The sequence below is a fragment of the Centruroides sculpturatus genome, unplaced genomic scaffold (assembly GCF_000671375.1).
Source record: "Centruroides sculpturatus isolate CEXI.00-Female unplaced genomic scaffold, Cexi_2.0 scaffold510, whole genome shotgun sequence".
NCBI classification, from domain to species: domain Eukaryota; kingdom Metazoa; phylum Arthropoda; class Arachnida; order Scorpiones; family Buthidae; genus Centruroides; species Centruroides sculpturatus.
In genome coordinates, this window is record NW_019384743.1 from 184,349 (window position 1) to 189,625 (window position 5,277).

Consider the following 5,277-nt stretch of genomic DNA (forward strand, 5'->3'; position numbering starts at 1 on the left):
TCCAACTTATCATAGCCCGCGGGCCATATTTTCTTCACCAAACATTTCGGGGGCCAAGAAGGTTGATAAACCACATGACATTTGCATAGTGCTACGGTTCAGTAAGCACTAATTGGTCAGCGAGTCCGATGTTGACGCTATAAAAAGGCGACAGTTCGACACACCGGATATACGTCACTCTCGTCTAAGTTCGACTTGGGAATTTTTTTGTTCAATAATAAATGTGAATTCTTCTTCCTGGAAAAATAAGACATTCCCTGAAAATAAGACCTAGCGCATTTTTCAGAGCAAAAATTAATATAAGACACTGTCTTATTTTCGGGGGAACACGGTAGTAAAATAATTTTAATATTAATAATAATAATAATTTAGTAACATAAATTTATTCATAGTAAAATGTACTCGCGGGCCGTAAAAATTATTTGGCGGGCCGCCAGTTGGACAGCGCTGCTCTAGAATATAAAAATATAATTGCTTAATGTTATATTTTAGACTGCAGTGATAAAGGGATTTTCGAAATATAAATAATGGATAAAAGTAAAAGAATTTCATGATATTTCAAGGGCAGAATTTTTGCAATTCGCCGCAAAGTTACAAGGTACCAGAAAAACGAATGCGTGTTGTTCTTTTAGTGGTAATAAACAACTATCTTTCTGCAAAAAGAATTATTACAGATGTAAATCCTCGTTTTCAAAATAAAATACACTGGTTGAAAAATGTTCATAAAAAGGAAATTTTTCAACAAATGCATTCTATTGTTGAAAGAACGTAAATAACAATATATGACCCGAGAAAATGCATTCTCATTTCAATAATAATAAGATTGGAACGTATACAATATAGAGGTATTTTTCAGAAAATAATAAAAGGAAAGGTTGAATATCACTAAAAGAGGAGTAAAGTATTCCATACAATATATTGTAACACTTCAAATTAAGAAAGGTAAATTAGATTTTATAGCTTTTATATGTCTATTCGGCGTCTTTCCCTCCGGCCGATTCGAACGGATTATTTTTGGATGCCACATGTGTACCAAAAAAATTAGTTTTAATTTGCTCTTTTAATTAATATTATAATTCAAATTGAATACTTTTGTTTTCTGCTACATTTCTTACTTAATTATTAAGAAAAATTTGCTTAAAATGGAATTATAAATATATGTTTCTGTGTAATGAGTTGTCAAATTCGAAAGTAATTCTTATAATGGAAGCCAAGTCTGTAATTACGTATGTAATAAAATGACTGGTTAACCGATTCAACTGACTAGACGATATATAAATTAAAACAACTATATAATAATTTTTATTGTATTGGGCGATTTGCATCTCAGTAAGTAGTTTAAGTTTTTGATTAAGTTGAAGGAAAAATTTATGAAATAAGTATTCAAAAACGAATTTTCTTAAGAGATTATTGATTATAAATATAGACAAATTTTTCTTCGTCTGAATTACGAATGTGGCAATTGAAGAATGCAAAGACAATTTAAGCAGTATGCACAGAGATAAATTTCTATTTTACCTGATGGATTTTACGCTTTTACGACCACGTTATTTGATTTCAATTCTGAAAGAACTTATCTGATAAAAGAAATGCAATTTGATGAATAACTGATTACATTTAAATATAACATGACGACGTATTAGGAAACTATTGTTAATATATTATTAAGCATATAACTAATATTTTAATGCGGTTTGAAAATACATCGCCCTATTTTTTAAAGACTGAACGTATTATAATTCGCATTAAGGAAATTATCTGAATCCAAAAGTTTTGATGTTTCCTTTAATGTAATCAAGAATACTCTTAAGAAGAAGAATTCACAGGAAGAAGAATTCACATTTATTATTGAACAAAAAAATTCCCAAGTCGAACTTAGGACTTTTTGTACTGTTTGATGGATTACATATTATTTATTGTGTTTAGTTCAACAAAATAATTGTGATAAATTAAAAAGAAAACAATGTATTGATTTTTAGAATGGCAAGGCACCACGAAAATGTTTAAATTTTTAAAAATTTTTCTCAGAAAGCTTTCGAACAGGAAAATATTTCATTTTGCAAAGACAGTAAACGTAAATTTATTATGTCCATTGCAAATGCAAATTTTTTTATGAAATGAAGTTTATAATTTTGTTCGTAATTAAAATATATTAATAAATTTCTTTAATATTGAAAATAGTAAATAAATATATTTGTAATTCTTCGAAAAATATATCTTATAGTAATTAAAAATATATCACCGAACCCAATTCGTCGAATATGTAAGTTAATAGAATCAGTAGTTCAAGCTAAGACTAGTTTCTGAAAATTATCCAAAAATAAACATAGTTATATGTGGGTATGGAAAATTTTAAAGGAAAACTTAGGAAAATTTTTCGAAGTTTAACGATGTCTTTTTTGAAGAATAATCAACATTTAGCATTATCTGGTCCGATATTTATTACTTTCACCAACACTACTTGTCGGAATAGACAAAAAGATTGACTTATTTTATGGTTTATTATTCGGTCTTATCAAATTTATCAACAATATTTTCTAACATTTATATGTGTATAGGTGTACGGAAGTATAAATATAGGTTTTTGAAAATTATATTGAGTTAAAGCACAAAATAATATACAGTAGATTATTCCATTGTTGTAATCGTTCCTAATGTAGACAATAAAAATATGATTGGATTTAAGATAGTCACTTTGTCTATGTTACACGAATCTATCACTTGTATATATAAGTATTCGCTTAATTTATCATTTAATTTTCGATTGTAAAGTTTATGGTAATAATCTTATAGTTTCGCATCATATTATGTTACCTGTATCCTTTTCTGCTAAAAGCAAGAATTTATGCTAAAAATTCTTATTAAAAAACTTTCTAATAATCTCGATAAAAATTATTCATCACCAAAGCTAATATTAATTAATACTTTAGGAAATATGTACAGTATGCTGTCAGAAAGTCTTTCAGAAGTGCGAAAGAGTCATAAGAAAAATAATGTGATATAAATTTTATCCGAAGAAGTATTTGATAGAAATAATAGACAGAGATGCGTATTAATTGCCGAAGAGCTGTAAATTGATAATTATTTAGTTTTTAAAATCTTTCTCTTTTAATTTGATTAATCTGTTTTTTTAATACATAAAAATATAAATACGACTTTTAAACAAAGTTAAAAACTTTGTGTCTGTCCTTCCTTTTCGCCGTTTTTCACCATCAGCAATCCTTTAAAAAAGTTTTGCTGATGGTGAAAAACGGTCGTCTCCGTAATTTTGTGAACTTTTTTAAAGGATTGCTGATGGTGAAAAACGGCGAAAAGGAAGGACAGACACAAAGTTTTTAACTTTGTTTAAAAGTCGTATTTATATTTTTATGTATTAAATGTAAATAACGCCGGCCATGAATTTTATTTTTACTTGATTAATCTGATTGAAAGAGAAAGATTGTTTATAAAAAATTACCACAGACGAAAGATAAAACTTAAGAAATTTACAATTAGAGCTACATTTTAGTTTGTGTATAAACATCTATAGCATTTAATCTTTATTCTTTAGTTTTACAACCGGTAATGTTCTCACAAGCAAATTACCACTCCAAATGACACCACCTACTAATTATAAACAAAAAACCGGATGTCGAACAATTTCAAAGTAAAAAACATAAAGAATACGCGGTGTATACATAAAAAGTTAAAATGTAAGAGTATTAGCCAAAGACACGTACTGTACATCTTTCTACAATTAAGTACTGTACTTTGTAAAAAGAGATTTAGAAAGTTGCAAAAATTAGGTGTTAGCGTATCCTCGAGCTCATTTGTCCAACGAACGGCGCGAATAAAAGGAACGTTGCGTAATGCAGGCCGATTTCGAGAATTTATGATTTTTGCCAGCACTAATATTAACCCAGTGCTGCGGTTATTACGAGAGGAAACACGCAAACTCACCCACTCTACTGGTAAAATATCATTAACAGTTTATAAAAGAATATATATATTTTATAAATTTCGTTTAAAGAAATCGAAAAATTCCTATTTGATAGTGATATTCTGTGTTAGACAATTTATTGAATAAGCAAGTATACTTTGTGCAGTTCGATAAGGATGCGGTTTAATTACATCATACAGGTAAGCAATAATCTATTAGAGGTTAGAAATTGACGAAGACACGGCATCGCAGAACACTTTTCGTCAAATTGATTCACAGAATTGCCACATTATTTCGCGTCTAATTGATAAACCTTACTTTTTCTTTGTGGTATTTATACGTTAATTTGCTGTCAAATACAACTACATCATCATTTACCGAATTAATGTAAATGATGCAAATGTTGCCTTAGGAAAACTTCGAGAGTGCTGAAAATTACGGGATAACGAGAAACACGTAACAGCTGATTTGTTGGATTAATTTGCAAGTTGTAGAATTGAAATAAGGAAGTAAAACAAAGTAAATCTGACCGAAGGATTATTATTAATTTGTTTGTCATCAGTATATGATTACAGTCGAGTCAAGATTAGCGTGGTGTTTGTTAATATAAGCTATGAAAAAATAGTGCCGAGTACAAACTTTTCCTGAATTCTGGAGAGAGGTGAGAAATCTAAAAAAAAGTTTTTAAATTTCTCAATAATATATCTGGTTTACGTTTATAAGTACATAATAAAAAAATAGTTATTCTGCTATGCATTAAACATGGAACTGGTGCCAAAATCATTTCATAAAATATTTAACAAAAGGCTCGGGATGACAGAGTCAAAAGTCTGATTGACATCAATGTATACGTTAGAAGGTTGTTTTCCTTCTAAATTATCTAAGATGAGAGTTGTTTGGTAATGAGATTAATAACAGTGGAATGATTAAGAATTTCGCAATGTTGCGCCGGGTGTAATTTGGGCTAATCGGAATGAAAATACGAAACACGGAACTCAAAAAGTTTTATCATTGCCGAAAAAATGGATGTTGGACGAAATAAATCTATTTCTTTTTTGGTAGTAATATTAAATAGGAAGATTTTTATTGAGAAAATAAATAATAATTTTGTAATATCAAGGAGAAGAGACAAGAAGAAATAAATAGTAGAAACAAGTATAAATCTTTAGAGAATATTGACTGAATTGAGTCGAATCGTATAGTCTGGATATAATTAAGTTATACTTTGATATCATAAGTTTGGATATAGCATTTTTCACATCAATAAAAATAAAAGAGAAATTATTTTTTGAAACAGGATTTAAGAAATTATACAAAGAATCAGATGCGATGGCAATAAACCCTCTTTTAAATTACTC